At 41.5% G+C, this 20,561-nt stretch overlaps 1 protein-coding gene and 1 pseudogene across 2 annotated transcripts in view; both read left to right on the top strand.

Annotated features, from left to right (window-relative positions):
* Ccdc148 (coiled-coil domain containing 148) overlaps positions 1-20,561 on the top strand; it is a 274,321-nt gene that overhangs the window by 4,028 nt on the left and 249,732 nt on the right. The window lies entirely within an intron of this gene.
* Positions 8,307-9,017, top strand: LOC147005914 (large ribosomal subunit protein uL22 pseudogene; annotated as a pseudogene).

Raw genomic sequence — 20,561 nt, forward strand, 5'->3', positions numbered from 1 at the left:
TTGGTGAAAAGAAGTTGACCCAAACCTTTCAAGGACTAATAAGAATGCAAGAACTTTTACAGTGTTCACTATTTTCCTATTAGCTCATGACAGTTAGTGAAAAAAATTCCTTTTTGAAATGTACCACAGAAAGGAAGCAGTAGAGAATACTGCTCTTTGATACCTCTACAGTAGGTAGTGACAGCAAAACTTCTGAGAATACACCAGTGCCTGTAGCTTTTGTGATTGAAGAGGGAGGTTTAAACAAGCACCAGGTGGGGAATGAGGTAATGGCAGCAGAGGCTGAACCTGGGGACCATTGGCCAGGACTCAAAAGTAGTTCAGCCCCATTGTGTAGATACAGGACATTTTCTTTATCCATTCTTCAGTTGAGAGATATCTAGGCTGTTTCCAGTTTCTGGCTATTATAAATAAAGCTGCTATGAACATAGTTGAGCAAGCATCTTTGTGGGATGGTGGAACATTTTTGGGGTATATATGCCCAGGAGTAGTTATAGCTGGGTCTTGAGGTAAAATTAGTCCCAGTTTTCTGAGAAACTGCCAAATTGATTTCCAAAGTGTTTGTCCAAGTTTGCACTCCCACCAGCAATGAATGAATGCTCCCCTTGCTCCATATCCTCACCAGCATGTGCTCTCTCTTGAGTTTTTGATCTTCGCCATTTTGTAAGATGGAATCTCAGGGTCTTTTTGATTTGCATTTCCCTGGTGACTAAGGACTGGGAACATTTCTTTAAATGTTTCTCGACCATTCAAGATCCCTCTGTTGCAAATTCTCTGTTTAGCTCTGCACCCCATTTTTTAAATTGGGTTATTTGGGTTATTGGTGTCTAACTTTTTGAGTTTCTTGTAAGCTTTGGATATTCGTCCTCTGTCACATGTGGGAATGCTACAGATTCTTTCCCAGTCTATAGGCTGCCGTTTTGTCCTGTTGACAGTGTCCTTTGTCTTACAGAAGCTTCACGAGGTCCCATTTATCAGTTGTTGATCGTAGAGCCTGAGCCAGTGATGTTCTGTTCAAGAACTTGCCTCCTGTGCAGGGTTCTTTCCTACTTTCTCTTCTATGAGGTTGAGTTGAGGTTCTTGATCCACTTGGACTTGACTTTTGTTCGGGGTGATAAATATTTAATTCTCTATGTAGGCACCCAGTTAGCACCATTTGTTGAACATGAGTTCTTTTTTTTTCCATTGTACGGTTTGGCTTCTTTATTATTAAAAAAGTGTCCATAGGCATGTGGGTTTCTTTCTGGGTCTTTGATGCAATTCCATTGATCAACCTGTGTTTCTGTACCAATACCACGCAGCTATTAAAAACAAAAACACCATGAATTTTGCAGGGACATGGATGGAATTTGAGAATATCATCCTGAGTGAGGTAACCCAGTCCCAAAAGGATATGCATGACAGGAGCCTTGCATGCCTGTCCTCTGAGAGGCTCCACCCAGCAGCTGACTCAGACAGATGCAGACACCCACAACCAAACAGTGGAAGGAGCTTGGGGACTCTTATGGAAGAAAAAGAGGAAGAAGGATTTTAGGCCCTGAGGGGATAGGAACTCCACAGGAAGACCAAGAGAGTCAACTAACTTGGAATCTTGGGGCTCTCGGAGTCTGAACACACATGGATTGGGTGTAGGCCTCTCATATATATGTAGCAGATGTGTAGCTTGGTCTTCATGTGGGTCCCAAAAGCTGGAGCAGGGGCTATCCCAAAAGCTGTTGCCTGTTCTTCTAGGTGGGTTGTCTTGTCTGGCGTCGGTGGGAGCAAAAGAGCCTAGCCTCACAGAGACTTGAAGTGCCAAGGTGGGGGTATACCCAGGGGAAGCCCCCACTCACTCAGAGGAGAAGGGGGAGAGATTGGGGAAGGATTATGGTAGGAGGTGATGGAGGTGGGGGGGGGGGGGTGGACAGTGAGCAGGATGTAAAGTGAATAAGTAAAAAATAAAATTAAAAATAAAATAGTTCCGCTCAGGTGGTGGCAAGATCACTGCCCCACCTTTAGCCACATTATCTGAATATGTAAATCCTTCATCACCCTAAAGACCCTACTGGGTTTCCCTGCCCCAACCCTCCACCAATCTCAGGCTGACTTCAGCTTTGGTGTGTTACTGTGGTACTTGACATTTTACCCCCTGGTTTGGTTGTTCTGTGTGAACATTCTCCCCAAGAGGGTGTGTTCTCTGGCACATCCATGACTGTCCCTTTGAGCGCTTGGCACCTCTGAAGTATTCCCCCCAGTGATCATTAATCACTGCAGGCCTGACTTCCAACTATGACAAATAGGAATCAGTAACGTCGGGAGGTAATTAGAAAAAGATGAAATTAAATATTCAATGTGGAAAATGAGAATCTAGGCAGCGTAGAGTTTTTTTTTTTCCTCTGTAGCCTTCAAAGGCAGTAAGGCCTTGGAAACAAGAAAACATGAGTGGAAACATGCCTGCGTGGTGCTGTTCACAGCTCAGACTGTGAAACTCTGTTTATTAGGGAAAGCGATTGAAACTCAGCTGTGCCGACATAAGGGTCACTTGATTTTTGTCTTCCCAGGAAGCTCCAAAGTTGTACTGTACTGTCTTTCGAAGCTAGATAAGTTCCTTAGAATTTAAAGATGTCACAAAATCAGAACGCCACCAAACATTTGGTATGTGTAACAGTCATCTGTTATGTGTGATAAATCATGCCTCCTAGACCTCTCCCCACAGCCATTGAAGGAGACAGCCCTGCACGATTCATGATCCTTTGTCTCCCTCACAGCAACAACCTTATGGGGGCCTAATCTAGTGCTGCCAAGCCCCTGGTTATTTACCTGTTAATAACTGCCTGTATCTTCTGGCAATGCAGAACTTAGCGAGCAAGCAAGCTGCCTCGGCCCTGATGATGCTTCAGCTGCTATTGAAGGGGACCCCTGTTTGCCACCTCAAAATACTACTTAGGGTCTGGAGAGCTAGCTCAGTGGTCAAGTACTCTTTCAGAAGACCTGAGTTCAGTTCCCAGCACCCATTTTTAGCAGCTAATGACAATTAGTAAATCCCACTCCAAGAGACCAGACACCTCTGGTTCCTGCAGGCACTAGAACTCACAAGCACAATCCAGCCCTGCCCCCTGATACACACACAGAATTTAAAATTTTATATATATATATATATATATATATATATACATATATATACATATATATATGATTTTTTTTATAGAACCCACTAGAACACGAGCCTTTGCTCTAACTCTGGTTCTGTGAGAACTGGTGAGGAGACACAGCTCAACTTAGCCACTAGCAGTTTAGGGTCCTTCTTGCCCCCTTAGAGGTCTTCATGTAATCCCATGAAGAAAAATAAGCATGCCAGGCTTCTGAGATGGCCCGGTGGGTAGGGTGCCTGCTGCCAAGTCTGATGGTCTGGGTCCAGTCCCAAGAACTCATGGTGGGAAAAGAGAACCAATTCCTGGAAGATGTCCTCTGACCTCTACACTTGTGCCATGACACACACGATGATAATAAATATGATATATATTTTTAAATACTCATAGAAAAAAGTGGGAAGCAGGGATGCCGTGTCTAGAGAAACTGTCCTTCAAAACTGACCATCAGAGCCATAGATGGACCTATGCTGAGAGTGTGCCAACACAGCCCACAGAGCTACCAGCTCTCAGTAACACTCGAAGCAAGAAAGGACATTCAGACAAGGTCAGGGAAACACTCAGCAACCTCCCTTTGGAACACATAATGCTATAGTTTGGATCTGGGCCATTTCCCCAAAGGCCCCTCTGTTAAGGCCTGTTCCCCAGTGTGCCACTGGTGCCTTTGAAGGGGGGTTATAGAGTTGTAGGATTCCAGTCTTCCAACTCTCTTAGCTTCCTGGCCTCCTCCTGCGATCCCTACTATGGCATCAGCACAGCCACCACCACCCCCAGGGCAGTGAGGCCATACCACTGTGGACTGAAAACATGGGCCAAAAGAAAGGAGTCCTCTTTAGAAGCTGACGATGTTAAATATTCATTGTTGCAAGGGAAAACTGGTTAACATATAGCTCTTTCCTCCGTGCCGTCCTGGGATATCAAATGATCATTCATCATGAAGAGATTACAGATGACTACTATGAATCTGCTGTTACAAAGGGCTCTTTCAAGTTCTTCCAAAGTCAATAATCAGAAAATAAGATCATTCATATATATATACATATATATATATATGTTTTTTTGTTTTTTGTTTTTTCAAGACAGGGTTTCTCTGTAGCCCTGGCTGTCCTAGAACTCACTCTGTAGACCAGGCTGGCCTTGAACTCAGAAATCTGCCTGCCTCTGCCTCCCAAGTGCAGGGATTATCTTTTTAACTCCAGAGCTCTCTCTATTTCACATTTATCAGTGAGGGGAGGAATCAGCCACGCAAGAGCTCTCTCTGAGCAGTCCTCTGGCATGAGACCTGGCTCTTAGTCTCTCCCTGGGCCACCATTTCCTTTGTAGACCTGTTCTCCTGACTCCACCCCTATGGAGTTCTCTGGCAACTTGTTAAGGCTTTGCACCCCTGTGAGGTTGGACTAGGAGACGAGTGACCAGCGCTTGCTAGTTAGTCAGTGTGGTACCATAAACTATAAGTCCAAAACAGCCCTGTTTTTATAATTTGAAATTGTTTTAAATAAAAGGGGGGATGAATGGATGCAGAAAAAGTCATTGATAAGAAAAAATAGCAATTTATAATAAAATGCTCATTAAGTTAGCAGTAAAGTAATATCCCTCCATATCATAAGGAACATGTGTGAAGCCTAGAGTCAAGTCTGTGTTTATCATGGAAAGACTGACTTAATTCCACCAAGGCTGAGAATAGACTCTATGGCCATAGCACTGTGTGTGTACCTCATCTTGAAAGCAAAGGAAAAAAAGAAAAAGACTTAGTAACTGAATCTGAGAGCTGAATGAGGTCATCCACACACTGTTCCGCACTATGCTGACCATCCTAGCCAGTGTAATAAGGGGAAAATAACAAAATCTAATGGCATATAGATCAGAAAGGAAAAGAAACTAAAGCTATCTACATTTGTTCCCAGATGCCATGATCCTGCCCATAGAAGACTGTAAAGAATATCCGTGTAAGCACCAAACTGAGGAACTCTGTGCAGTCACAAAATATATAAGTGGTTTATATCAAACCAGTTCCATTTCCTATGGCTGGGTCTAGCAATCTGAAAATCAACAATAACAACAAAATCCATTCACAACATTAGTATTCACAGCAATAGAAACCACAATATTTATGTATTCATTTTAAAAGTAAAACATAATGATTTTGATCTATAGACTCAATGTGATCTCTGTCAAAATTCCAGCAAGTATTGTTGTAGCAATTGATCATCTTGAAGTGGAAATGCAAGGAAACAAGATTACCAAAACCAATTTTTGTAGAAAGAACAAAGAGTAATTACAATACTTAATTGTTAAAACTTACTATAAAGCCGCAACAACAAATACAATATTGGCATAATAGCCCCGTGGATCAATGAGAAAGCAGTTTCAAAAATTAGCCCTTATGTTGTGGTCAGTTTCTTTCAACAAAGATTCCAAGGCAGGTTCCATGGGGAGAGTCTTTTCCAGAGATGCTGCTGGGATGATGACATTGAATAATCCATATGCACAGCGATGGACCCAAGCTCTTCACTCACACCACACAGGAAAAATGTCTATGCAATATCCATCACAGACCTACATATGCGAGATGGAAATTAGAAGACTTTTGACAGGATAGGAAAAAAATCTTTGTGTCTTTGCTCTTGGCAAAGGTTTCCTAGTTACAGCTCCAAACGCATGAACTATAGAAGAAGAATTAATAAATTAGATTTTATCAAAATGGCATCACTTTTCCTACAGAAGAGGGCAACAAACTAGTAGGAAAATGAAAATGCAAATACAGGGGTGTAGGTTGGGCACACCAAAATTAAGCCAAGGAACTCAGTAGAAACTGGGGCCAATGGGCCAGAGAGATGGGGCCGTGGTTAAGAGCACTCGCTGCTCTTGTAGAGCAGTCATTCCTCCCTAGCACTCGGATCAGGTGGCTCGCCATGGTCTTGAACTGTCTTGACTTCCAGTTCCAGGTGACATGACACATCTGGCTCTGAGGGCACAGGTGATAGGCCACAATGCAGGGACAAACACACACTCACATGTAATTAAAAACAAAATACATTTTACCTGGAGAATGTTTTAATAAGCACATCGTTAATGTGGTACTCAAGTGACCAGTAAGCACATGAAGATATTCTCCACATCAATCATTAGGGAAGTCATCACTGAAACCATGATAGGGAAAAAAAATAAAACACATGATAGGGTTTCAGAGAATGGTTGTAAACTTCCGACTGGAAAGGAAAATGGTATAACTATTCTGAAAAAAATGATGCGATGATTTCTTAAAAACATAAATGTAAGCTTATCATATGAGCTTTCAGTTTTACTGAAGGAAAACGCATGTTATATAGACTTGCACATGAAAAGTAATAGAATTTACTATAGTAAAAACCTGGAAATAACCCAAGTATCCCTCCACTGCTTCTGACCCTGAGTAGAATACTATTCTGCTATAAAAAGTATGAGCTATAGGCACATGCTAGATGGATAAACCTCTACAACATGTCAAGAGAAAACAAAGCCAGGTACAAAGGGCACATGCAGTATGATGTCATTCATATAAAATATCCGCAAAGTTTAAAATACATCACCAGTGATTACCCATGGTCTGCATAGGAAGGACTTAGCAGGAGTTATGAATGATGGTTTTCTAGGGATAGAAATGCCCTCAAACTGGAGGGTAGTGATGCCAGAATAATATATTTTTATTAAAAATAACTATATCGCTATAATGCATGCATTTTGTTGAATAAAATTATGCCTCAATAAAGCCTTAATAAATAAAACCTTTTTAATAACGGCAAACACATCTTTAAACCTCTGGTATATGAACACAGTAAATCTGGAAGTAATTTTGTCTTGATTGAAAAGCCTCCAAATGATGCTTCATGGATTTAGGTCTCATTTATTAAGCATTAAAAAAAATACCAAAGAAAAGTGGTTCACATCAGGAAATCCAGGAATTTATTAGAGAAAAATATTAAACTAGAGCCATTGTATAATTGGTGAATATAATTGAAATTTGAGTGTCTTAATTGGAAGTATGAAGCCAGGCCATGTCTGTTTCTGTTTTAGCTGTTTATACTCATTAAAGCAAGCATGGGGAGAGAGGCTGACCCTGGCTTAGAACCCTCCTATTACCTGGTACCCTACCAAGATTTACAAGACAGGGAACAGTGTTTATCACATAAGTCTCCTTAAAATGTATGTGAATTGTCAACATTATTACACTTATCATTAATATGTACCTTCATATGTGTATATTTTTTATATTTGCATTTTATAATTTACATTACATCAGAATGACATTAGATTTAAAGCAAGTACTTTGGAAACTATGTTGTTTGTTTAATAATGGGCTCCTGTGGTGCCCATTATTATGTTTGGTGTTATAGCTTGCTTTTGTTGCTGTGATTAACCCCCCCTCCCCCCGCCCCCGACCAAAATCAACTTTGTGAGGAAAGAGTTTGATCTTTAAAGTTACAGTCTGTTATCCAGGGAGGCGAGGCAAGAATTCAAGGTAGGTGCTGGAAGCAGAAACCATGAAGGAGAGCTAAGCTTGCTGGCTTGCTCATTCTAGCGTGCTCAGCTACCCTCTTCAAAGTCCAGACCCACCTGCCTAGGGATGGTGCCACCCACCGTCTTCTAGGCCCTCCTACATTCCCTACCAAATAAAGAAAATGCCTCACGGAGATGGGCACCAGTCAGTCTGATCGAGGCATTACTTCATTTTAGTTCCCTCTCCCTAGGCATCTAGGAGTTGTATTGAGTTGACAGCTAAAGTTAATTAATTAGGACATCTAGACACCTCAACTTTTCTGGAATACCTGTAGATAAACTTTTATTTTCTGGTTTTTGTTTGTTTGTTTGTTTGGTTTGGTTTGGTTTTCCTGGTTTTTCTCTTTTGTGGGTCCCAGGAACTTGAAATAAGTCTCTGGGAAACTCTATTCTGATCTTACTCTTTGCTTTCTGTTTGTCATGATTAACACTTACGTCGCCACTCTCACCCCAACCCCCAGTTCCGTCCCAAGTACATCTCTAATACACCCGTCAGGACCATTACTGTGTGTTCCCACCTGAGGACCGTCAGGTGTCTGCAGTGCTGCTGCTGCTGCTGGAGGCAGGGGTCGTCTTTGGACACATCCTCATGTTGCAGTTGTGAAAGAGAAACAACAAAAACACGCAATAAAGAAAGCCAGAACATTTCGGTGCAGAAGAGAGATGGGAAAAGGGAAACAGTGACCCTACACAAAATTAGCGCATTTATGGCCAAATCGGAATTCTGATGTTAGGAATTCTCCCAGTAGCCCTTGGGTTTCCTCTTCCTGTAAGCGGCCTGAGGTGACCTCTGAAAATGGTTGGTTACTCTCTTGACCCAGAAAACCCTACAAAAGCATGCAGATCAAGAGGTTTAAATCTCTGTGTTCACTTTAAGGACACTGCCGAGGCCATCAAGGGTATACACATCCGGAAAGCCACCAAGTGTCTGAAAGATGGCACTTGGAAGAAGCCAAGGGTGCGGTTCCGGAGGTATAATGTTGGCGTTTGTAAGTGTGTCCAGGCCAAAAGGTAGGACTAAACACGGGGTCAGGGGCCAAAAATAGAATGCTGAATGTTTGCTGCTCGGCATTCAAAAATGCAGAGAATAACACTGAACGTACAGGTTTATATGCAGATTCTTTAGTCATTAAACATGTCCAGTGAAGAAAGCGCCCAAGATACGCGAGTCCCTTACAAAGCTCATGGTCGAACTAACCTGTACAGGAGCACCCCTGCCACATGGAGTTGACCCTCACTGAAAAGGAAAAAATTGTCCCAAAGCGAGAAGAGGGAGTTGCACAGAAGAAAAAGATATTTCAGAAGAAACTGAAGAAACAAAAATGGCACGGGAATAAATTCAGCATAAAATAAATGTAGGTTGTCCCCTTCCCCCACCCCCACCCCCACCCCCACCCCACCCAACCACACCCCTCTGCGCAGTGATTTTAAAATCCTGCTTTTTCGGAGCTGGAGAGATGGCTCAGTGGTTAAGAGCACTGTCTGGGCCATTGGAGAGTCGGCCTCCAGGGAAGGCTCTGATCCTGTGACTCAGGCAAGATCTTCTATCCCAGGTCTCTCAGAGACCAGTCCTCGAAGGAAAGCACGTGGGCCACAGAAGCAACAGAGCTTCTTGGACAGGGTCCCTTCAGGCCTTCTTCTTTAGCCAGGAGGCAGAGCTGAGAGCTCCAGACCTCTGTGCACCTTCCTTGCCAGAAGAGTGCTTGCCTGCAGAGAGAACTCTGACCACTGGGACTCAGAAGAGAGCTGGACTCCCAGGACTGCTGACAGAGGCTAACAGAATCACAGGAGGAACAAGCTCCAGCCAGAGACAGCTAGAACATCTAACACCAGAGATTTCCAGATGTCAAAAGGCAAACATAAGAATCTTACTAACAGAAACCAAGACCACTGAGATCTTTGGAACTCAGTACTCCCACCACAGTGAGTCCTGGATACTCCAACACACCTGAAGAGCAAGATTCGGATTTAAAATCGTATCTCAAGATGCTGGTAGAGGATTTTAAGAAGGGTATTAATAACACTTAAAGAAATAAAGGAGAACACTGCTAAACAGGTAGAAGTCCTTAAAGAGGAAGCACAAAAATCCCTTAAAAATTACAGGAAAACACTATCAAACAGGAGATGGAATTGAACAAAACCATCCAAGATCTAAAAATGGAAATAGAAACAATAAAAGAAAACCCAAGGGGAGACAACTCTGGAGATAGAAATCCTAGGAAAGCAATCAGGAACAATAGATGCGAGCATAAGCAACAGAATACAAGAGATGGAAGAGAGAATCTCAGGTGCAGAAGACTCCATAGAGGACATGGACACAACAATCAAAGAAAATGCAAAATGCAAAAAGATCCTAACTCAAAACATCCAGGAAATCCAGGACACAATGAGAAGACCAAACCTAAGGATAATAGGTATAGATGAGAATGAAGATTTTCAACTTAAAGGGCCAGTAAATATCTTCAACAAAATGATAGAAGAAAACTTCCCTAACCTAAAGAAAGAGATACCCGTGAACATATAAGAAGCCTACAGAACTCCAAATAGACTGGACCAGAAAAGAAATTTCTCCTGACACATAGTAATCAGAACAACAAATGCACTAAATAAAGAGAATTAAAAGCAGTAAGGGAAAAAGGTCAAGTAACATATAAAGACAGACCTATTAGAATTACACCAGACTTCTCACCAGAGACTATGAAAGCCAGAAGATCCTAGACAGATGTTATACAGACCCTAAGAGAACACAAATGCCAGCCCAGGCTACTATACCCAGCAAAACTCTCAATTACCATGGACGGAGAAACCAAAGTTCCATGACAAAACCAAATTCACACAATATCTTTCCACAAATCCAGCCCTTCACAGGATAATAAAGGGAAAACACCAACACAAGGATGGAAACTACACCCTACAAAAAGCAAGAAAGTAATCCTTCAACAAACCTAAAAGAAGACAGCACAAGAACAGAATGACAACTCTAACAACAAAAATGACAGGAAGCAACAGTTACTTTTCCTTAATATCTCAATATCAATGGACTCAATTACCCAATAAAAAAGACATAGAGTAACAGACTGGCTACATAAACAGGACCCAACATTTTGCTGCATACAGGAAACCCACCTAAGGGACAAAGATAGACACTACCTCAAAGTAAAAGGCTGGAAAACAAATTTCCAAGCAAATGGTCCGAAGAAACAAGCTGGAGTAGCCATTCAAATATCGAATAAAGTCGACTTCCAACCCAAAGTTATCAAAAAAGACAAGGAGGGGCACTTCATACTCATCAAAGGTAAAATCTTCCAAGATGAACTCTCAATCCTGAATATCTATGCTCCAAATGCAAGGGCATCCACATTCATTAAAGAAAACTCAAAGAACACATTACACCCCACACAATAATAGTGGGAGACTTCAACACCCCATTCTCATCAATGGACAGATCCTGGAAACAGAAACTAAACAGAGACACATGGACACTAACAGAAGTTATGAAACAAATGGATTTAACAGATACAATTTGTAAAAACACATGAACCTCAAGAAGGTAGACCAAAGTGTGGACACTTCGTTCCTTCTGAGAATGGGGACCAAGATGCCCATGGAAGGTGTACTGGCTAGTTTTGTGTCAACTTGACACAGCTGGAGTTATCACAGAGAAAGGAGCTTCAGTTGAGGAACTGCCTCCATGAGATCCAACTGTAAGGCATTTTCTCAATTAGTGATCAAGGGGGAAAGGCCCATTGTGGGTGGGACCAGCTCTGGGCTGGTAGTCTTGGTTCTATAAAAGAGCAGGCTGAGCAAGCCAGGGAAAGCAAGCCAGTAAAGAACATCCATCCATGGCCTCTGCATCAGCTCCTGCTTCCTGACCTGTTTGAGTCCCAGTCCTGACTTCCTTGGTGATAAATAGCAGTATGGAATTGTAAACTGAATAAACCCTTTCCTCCCCAACTTGCTTCTTGGTAATGATGTTTGTGCAGGAATAGAAACCCTGACTAAGACAGGAGTTATAGAGACAGAGTTCAGAACTGAGATGGAAGGAAGGACCATCCATCCCATAAACCACCACCAAACACAGACACTATTGCATATGCCAGAAAGATTTTGCTGACAGGACCCTGATATAGCTGTCTCTTGCGAGGCTATGCTAGTGCCTGGCAAATACAGAAGTGGATGCTCACAGTCATCTATTGGATGGAACACAGGGCCCCCAATGGAGGAGCTAGAGAAAGTACCCAAGGAACTGAAGAGATCTGCAACCCTATAGTTGGAACAACAATATGAACTAACCAGTCCTGTCCCCCCCCCCCCCCGAGCTTGTGTCTCCAGTTGCATATGTAGCAGAGGATGGCCTAGTTGGCCATCATTGGGAAGAGAGGCCCCTTGGTCTTGTGAAGATTATATGCCCCAGTACAAGGGAATGCCAGGGCCAAGAAGTGGGAGCAGGTGGGTTGGGGAGCAGGGCAGGGGGAGGTATCGGGGACTTTTGGAAAAACATTTGAAATGTAAATGAAGAAAATATCTAATATAAAAGAAAAAGAAAAAGAGCATTGAGTGCCCTTCCAAAGGTCCTGAGTTCAATTCCTAGCAACCACATGGTCGCTTACAACCATCTGTAATGGGAGCTGATGCCCTCTTCTGGTGTGTCTGGAGACAGCTACAGAGTACTCATATACATAAAATACATCTTTAAAAAAAAATAGTAAAAGCTGTAAATTAAAATTCTGCTTCCAGTGACTTAATGTGTGGCTATGGAAAAATCATCTACTATTTCCTGTCTCTGTCACATGTCCACAGAAACGAGGCTCCCTGAACCGCTCCACTTCTTCTGAGCATTAGTTATTACCTTCAAAACCATTGTATAACTTCCGAACTTCAGCACAAGGACGTTCGCATACTTGAGGGGTAAGGCTGGAGTTCCCAGTTCACACCAGCCTGTGTTCCCTCTCCCCTCACTTTGCCTCAGGCTCGACAATAGCTCACCTCTGATCTGAAAGGCCACAGTCACTTTAATCAGCTTACCCAGCTTCTGATGACTCTTGTTTGAGTTAAGTAGGGCCCTGTCAGAGCCTTACTGCAGGAAAGGACCATGGTTGTGTTGGTCACCAATGCTTCCACTGAATATTCCAATTTAATATTATTCAGTTACCTGGCTTTTAAAAATATACAGCTTCGGGGCTAGGAAGAGCATTGGAGATTATAAATGAGTATTAAAACTGGCCCAATAACTTGCACCTCAGACTCTGGCCCAATCTTTTTTTTAATTCCCTGATGGAAGAAATAAATAAAATTAGTGATGTCCCTGTTTGCCGTGGGTATATCAATGTCTGTTTATGTGTTCTAAGACTAACATAAAATCTGAACTTTTTGTAAGAATTAAATTATTAGAGATGGCACATTTGTAATCGCAGCACTCTGGGATGCTGAGACAGGTGGCAAGTTTGAAGCCAGACTAGGCTACATAGATAGATGTTGTCTCAAAAGGGTGTGGGGGGAGGGGGCGGAGATGATACTGAGAACTTACCGCGTGTAACTAAATGACTTCTTTGTGCACACTTCCGCAGTCTGTTTGTCTCCGGAAGAGGACAGGTGGAGGTACTTGGTATCTGGTCTTCAGTTCGGGTGCACTGTGACTATTTTTGTGTCCTGGAAATTGAGTTGTAACCTACAGAGTACTTGTGTGCGTTACAGCTGCTAGATTACATTTTATGCAGCTGGTGGAAGAGCCCAGAGCGCGGAACTCCAAGCCGGGCAGGCTGGCTAGGTCCCAGCCTGACTATCGCCCTCACGTTCTGGGATCCTAGACAAAGCATTTAATCTTTCTGACCCTGTGTTTGCTGATCTTTAAATGGATTGGTCAGACTAAAGCCATTTCTGGGCCCAGGTTAATTAGTGTGTGAGGTGAAATGCGGCATGACCTTACTCTAAATGTGGGGTTTGCGTTTCTTACCAAGCATGCTGATCACACTACTCTCGCCCTTAAGCCTATTCTCACTGTCTCTGTTTCCCCGTTTCCTACATCGGGCTGTCTTTTGGTAAAGCCTTTTCTTTACCCTTTCTTTGTCCAAGCTATGTCCTTTCACTATGCCTGTATCTTGTCTTCCTTTCTGTAACTCTAGGACCTTACCCTTAGCACAGGAGTATCTGGTTACTTAAAACAAAACAGGGGATGGAGAGATAGCTCAGTGGTTAAGGGCACTTTGCTGCTCTTGTAGAGGATTACAAGTTTTCTTGCAAGAGCCCTATGTCAGTGAGCCCACAACTGTGGAGAGCTCCAGCTTCAAGTGGTCTTGTGGCCACTGTGGGCACATGCATATGTACAAAGTACCTATATATATACATAAATGAAAACACTATAAATAATTTTTTGTGGGGTCCCACTCCTAGACAAAGAAGTAAGACAGGCAACTAAGGATTTCTGTGAGGGAGAGAGAACCTTTCCCAGGGATAAGTCCCCTAAGTGATTATCCAAGACTAAGTAGTCAGCTCTGAAACATGCATTTGTATTTGTATATTTGGGTCCACCCCCCCCCCATACACACATATTATCATTACATAAACACATGTAAGAATAATAAAGAAAAAGGGATTATCAATTTGACCATGGATGGGGACATGGGAGGGATCAGGAGGAGATTTGAGAGAGGAAGGGAGAAAAAAAAACCTAAACCAAAAAGGAAACCAATTATAATTCAATTTCCATTAAAAACATATAAAATGAGTAAGTAATAATAACAAATCTTTAGTTAAAACTAAACTGAAATTTGTGAACATAGTTGAACAGGCCTATGATTCCCATCACTGTGGAGGCTGAGGCAAGACACACCTAAGTTTGAAGCCAGTGTGTACGACATAGTTAGCATGTGTCTTAGTCAGGGTTTCTATTCCCGCACAAACATCATGACCAAGAAGCAAGTTGGGGAAGAAAGGGTTTATTCAGCTTACACTTTTCACATTGCTGTTCATCACCAAAGGAAGTCAGGACTGGAATTCAAGCAGGTCAGGAAGCAGGAGCTGATGCAGAGGCCATGGAGGGATGTTACTTACTGGCTTGCTTCCCCTGGCTTGCTCAGCTTGCTCTCTTATAGAACCCAAGACTACCAGCCCAGGGATAGCACTACCCACAATGGGCCCTCCCTCCTTGATCACTAATTGAGAAAATGCCCCATAGCTGGATCTCATCTCATGGAGGCACTTACCCAACTGAAGTTCCTTTCTCTGTGATAACTCTAGCCTGTGTCAAGTTGACACGTAAAACCAGCCAGTGCAGTTGTATGTTATAGTGAGTTATGGGAAGCCTACAACACACAGAGAGACCTCCCCTCCCATTTCTAAAAAAGAAATAGAAACCCACATAAACTACCAAGGGTTAACAGAAATTGCCCTGCCTCTTTGCTGTTCAGGCTCCACCACCTGAGAAGTGTTTTCCTTCCCTGAGCGGGCAGAATGTGAGGCTGGGTGTGTGGACTCTGAAGCAGGCAGCCTGGGTTTGTTTGCCTCATTGTCCTTTCAGCAGCTGTATCAACTTGGATCTGTTTCCTCACCTGCAAAGTAGAGCAAGAATGTTTACCCAAGCATCATCGTGCAGATCTAAGCCAGGCTCCTCTAGGTCCTCATAGGATGGTGATAGCCTCTGTGCAGGTGAAGAAGATGGAGCTGGAGCAAGGGAGCAGCCTCGGGCAGAGCAGGGTGCGCTAGTTTTGGGGCCTCTGAAACAGTACTCCCCTGCCCTGCTTTCTGCCATTTCTTGCCACGCTCTTTACCCTGAGGTGTACATATTGGGCCAAAAGAACTAAATTAGCATGATTTGTGGGTGATAGTCTTCTCATTTCATTTGAAGCTACCTACGGCAAAATTTTCTCCCAAGTTAAATTTCTGTCTGAAACATTTTGTTGTTGTTGTTGTTATTTATTTAGTAGTTTGTTGCAGTTAGTTCTGTTTTCTACCATGCTTCCCAACTGGTATGCTGTAATTATATGCTCTGAGGCATTTAAAAAAAGGGGGGGGGGGGCGCTGGAATAGTCCTTTGGACAGCCATTTTATATAGCATTCCATTTGAAAGGCAGTGCTAAACACAAAATTTGTTCTTAGCGAATGTTAATTGATGAAAACATTTCTGCACTAACATCCAAGGAAAGCAACGCATTCCTAGCCTTTCCAAACCACAGAATAATCTAGCCACTCATGAGAAAACCAGTTATTTATTTTCTTTCCAACCTTAAAAAAAATCTTTGTTTTTTTTGACACCAAGGTCCTTTTCTTCTCTATCAAAGCAAGTTTTAAAAGATGTAAAAGTACACACACACACACACACACACACTTTGTTTTTAAACAAGAGAAAGCCAGCTGAATTATTCAGTGAGGTTCTAAATGAGTACAAAGCCCACTCCACGTCAATATTTGAATATATGGGGGTGGGGTTAAGAGGATCATTTACACAGTTTCTAAAGTGTTACAATATACCTAATAGTCTAAAGAATATGCAAAACAAGTCTCACACTCACGAGGCATAGGAAAAGATGTTTACTGATATACTAAAGCTCTTTAGTATTTATAGAATTGTGATGTTGCATAAACCTGCAACATGGAAAATACTAAATCTAGACAAATCAATGACCAGTTTACTTTCATCAGACTCTCTCAGATGGAAACACACACACAAAAAAATACTAAACATTATTGATAAAGGGTCAGCTTGTACATGGACTTTATCAGATTTTAAATATTCTCTTGACACTGTAAAAATAAACCTTACATATCAACAAATGTAGAAATTAAAATTCCCAGGCTCTAAGATGCCATATTGCAAATAGTTTTGTCTTAGAAAAAAACTAGATCTGCATATTTTTATTCAATATAAACATAAGGGGAAATATACATTTCATAATAGTAAAAATAAGACTTGACAGAGGCAGCTTACTGTAACTCATTGCTCAATCAGGTTTTTTTTTTTTCTCTTGAAAAATCACTTCAGTCAAATCATACTAAAAAAAAGCGTGATTCTGCCTTCCAATAAGCTCCTAAACTGTAAAGCATTTGAATGTAAAATTAACAAAGTGGTACATTTCCAGGAATCAGCATCTCTAGTCATAACCAAATTCTCTGTCACATGCACAAGGCATTTCTTTACTTAGAGAAGCATCTTAGTTTTATGTATTTATTTATCTATTTATCTATTTTTGTTGGGGTTTGTTTGTTTGTTTTTTGAGGCAGGGTTCCTCTGTGTAGCCCTGGCTGTCCTGGGACTTGCTCTGTAGACCAGGCTGGCCTCAAGCTCATCTGCCTTGCCTCTGTCTCCTGAGTGCTGGGATGCAAGATGTGACTCACTAAGATGCCTAGCAATGAGAATGCCCAGCAATCATGTATATTAAAAGGTTTGCTGCGATCCTCATTTAAGAAATGCAATTGCAGCCAGTTCTGGTGCTCTAAACCTTTTTTTTTTTTTAATCCTGATGGCATTTTAGATTTTTCTTCTCTCTCTCTCTCTCTCTTTTTTTTTTTTTTTTTATGTTGGTGCATTGCTCTAGGAATAAAATCCCCATTTCGAAAACCCCAGTGGAGCCAGGCTGCAATCTCCCTGGTGTGTTCAAACACTGGACTTCATGTGATCTATTCACTGGAACTATACTAGTTAGTCAAGATTTTATTTTGGAGGAGATTGGGATAAGGGGCTAAAGAGTTGTATAATCCAAAGATGTTAGACGTTAGAAATTCTACAATGAACCCCATTATTTTGTACAATTAATATATACAGTTTTAAAAAATACTTTGCTTGGGTTCCCTATGAAAATCAGTGGACTTCTCATTCATACAGCCTAGATGGGCAGATCTCATCAGATGGCTTATACTTCCAAGACTCTCTATTCCTCAAAAACTTGATAGAACTGACTCATGTGACTATCTGACTCTGAAATGTCTTCTTTGAACTTCTAAATAATCGAGTAACTAATTGAACAGATAGAAGGCCAGCCAGATTTTCTATTCTTCCTGAGTCCCTTTTTGTCATTTGTGTCATTTAGGCTTTTGAAAATTCCATTCATGTCTCAAACTTCATGACATGAGCTGATATTTGTATGGTTTATCTTGAGTCATTTTGTATTTTCAGTTGATATTTGTGATTATTTTAATGTGAGCGTTTATAGCTAGCTCACAGTTGGTCTTGCTTATATAAGTTTTGTACTCTCTACCTTTATATATTTCATAGTCTTTAATGTATTTATCAATATTGTTGCAGTTAACACTATATCTTACCTTTTTTTTAAAGCTCATATCACCTGTTGTTTGCTCTTTGCTTTTTACTGCTCTTTTAAATTGAACACTTTAAAAAAAATTTTTAGCTCTACTTTAGGAGATTCATAATTATACTTTTGGTGGTTCCTCCATAATTTATAGTTCAATTCATCCCAGTCTATAATAATATTTACCATACCTATTTTTAAACCTAATTTTTACCTACATTTGATGTATCAATATATAATTTTCTCTGTAGTATTCTTTCCTCTTGAATAACTTTTTAAAAACATTTTCTATGGTATAGGCCTTCTGTAACCATTCATTTCATCTTTTTAATGTTTTTATTATCTTAGATGTGTGTGTATGTGTGTGTGCATATGAATATGTGCATGTGGATGCAGATGCTCAGGGAAACTGGAGGCTTCCTATGCTCGTAGAGGTGGAGTTACAGGTGTAGGCTTCTATTTTTTAAAACCTACTGTATTAAAAGTTCTTAAATGCTTCCACCCCCATTTCTAGCCCACTGTATGAGAGAAAGGTATGAGAGAAAGGTATGAGAGAAAAGATGGTAAATAGGACAAGGGAATGTAGATGGACCTGTTAGAAGTAGTTCTTTGGGGGTGATTCCAATCTCCCAATCTCTGTTGTCAAGATACCAGCAGTCCAGTTCAGTAGCTTCAGGATACCAGCAGTCGAGGTCAAAGAGTGTCACCAAACATGAATCAGTAGTTTCTGCATGATCCAGCAGAAACAGCTAGGCCTCCACCAAATCAGCACGCGTCAGCGGGAACAACCAGAGCCAGCCAGAAAGCCAGGAGAAGTTCTCTGTTGTTCTCACAACAAAGTGAAGCTCAGCAAAGACGCGTGCCCAACAAAGCTTCGCACAACTAACTATGCAAGCAGGTCATCCCTGCCTGTTTGGTCTTACTTACATGTTCTGCAAACATTACATTTCTGAATCTCATGGGTCTTGCTTCAAGCAAAACATCACATGAGTCTGCATCCCACAACACAATCAGAAATTTCCACTAAGACAGGTGGTTGTGAAGCTGCCTGACGAGTTACTGGGAAGAGAAGTCGGGTCCTCTGCAAGAGCAGCACACTCTAAACCACCGAGGAGCATCTCTCCAGCTTCTGTGGAACAATTCTTGTGGTTTACATCTTTTAGCTTTTGCTGCTTTTTTTTTTTTGGTAGTATTTAATCTACCATTAATCTCATCTAATGAAATTCCCTCTTCACAAACTATCAGGTTTTTAAAAAATCTTTAATGATTTTTTTATCTTTCTTTCCTCATTATCCATATTTTTGAAACCTTAAGTGTTTTTTTTAACTCATAAAAGATTTCCTGAATGTTAGAGGTTTTGAATGTCTGGGATTTTTATTCTCCCCCTCCCCGCTCCCCACCCCATGTATGTCTATATAGCTTGTGTATGCCTGGTGCCTGCGGAGGTCAAAAGAAGGTGTTGGATCCTTCGGAACTGGATTTAGATGATTGTGAACTGTCTTATAGGAACTGGGAAATGAATCCTGGTCCTCTGGAAGACTAGTTAGCCTTCTTAGCTGCTCGGCCATCTCTCCAGGCCTCTCTGTACTCTTTCTAATTCATTTTGGGCCTGGTTTTAATCAGAAGTTAAAACTTACGGATAAAATTGTGGTTTTCCTTTAAGATTTGATAGGATGACTGCCTGAGTTTTTATTTTGCTGAACTCTAGCTTTCTGGGTAAGGTATAGGCTTCTGGGGTTTCTGCCAATTGGATGTAGTGAAAACGTGACAGGTGAAAAAGTCACTCTGCAGACCAGTAAGAAATCAAATATTTCCCATCCCTGTGAAAACTCAAATAATTGCCGAGCTTCTCCACCACAAACACAAGAGTATTTTCTTTGTACACACAACTCTCAGTATTCAGAAAAGGTTTGTGAAAAACCATGTATATATATATATATATATACAGTGAACATGATCAAAGAACATGCACATGTGGCTTCCATAATGAGAAGAAAAAAGGATTGGGAACAAAACACCCATGGAAGGAGTTACAGTGACAAAGTTTGGAGCTGAGACAAAAGGATGGACCATCTAGAGACTGCCATATCCAGGATCCATCCTATAATCAGCCTCCAAACGCTGACACCATTGCATACACTAGCAAGATTTTGCTGAAAGGACCCAGATATAGCTGTCTCTTGTGAGACAATGCCAGGGCCTAGCAAACACAGAAGTGGATGCTCACAGTCAGCTATTGGATGGATCACAGGGCCCCCAATGGAGGAGCTAGAGAAACTAACCAAGGAGCTAAAGGGACCTGCAACCCTATAGGTGGAACAACAATATGAACTAACCAGTACCCCGGAGCTCTTGTCTCTAGCTGCATATGTATCAAAAGATGGCCTAGTCAGCCATCACTGGAAAGAGAGGTACATTGGATGTGCAAACTTTATATGCCCCAGTACAGGGGAAAGCCAGGGCCAAAAAGTGGGAGTGAGTGTGTAGGGGGGTGGGGGGGAAGGTATGGGGGACTTTTGGGATAGCATTGGAAACGTAAATGAGAATTAATTAATTATAATAAAAAATGGAAAAAAAGGGAGAAAAAAAAAGGAAGCAGGGGACAGGGGAAGGGAAGTAGAAGACAGGACAGAAGGGAGAGGAAGGAGGAAGGGAG

This window comes from Mus caroli, unplaced genomic scaffold, assembly GCF_978045245.1.
Source record: "Mus caroli unplaced genomic scaffold, Mus_caroli_1 scaffold_2, whole genome shotgun sequence".
NCBI classification, from domain to species: Eukaryota; Metazoa; Chordata; class Mammalia; order Rodentia; family Muridae; genus Mus; species Mus caroli.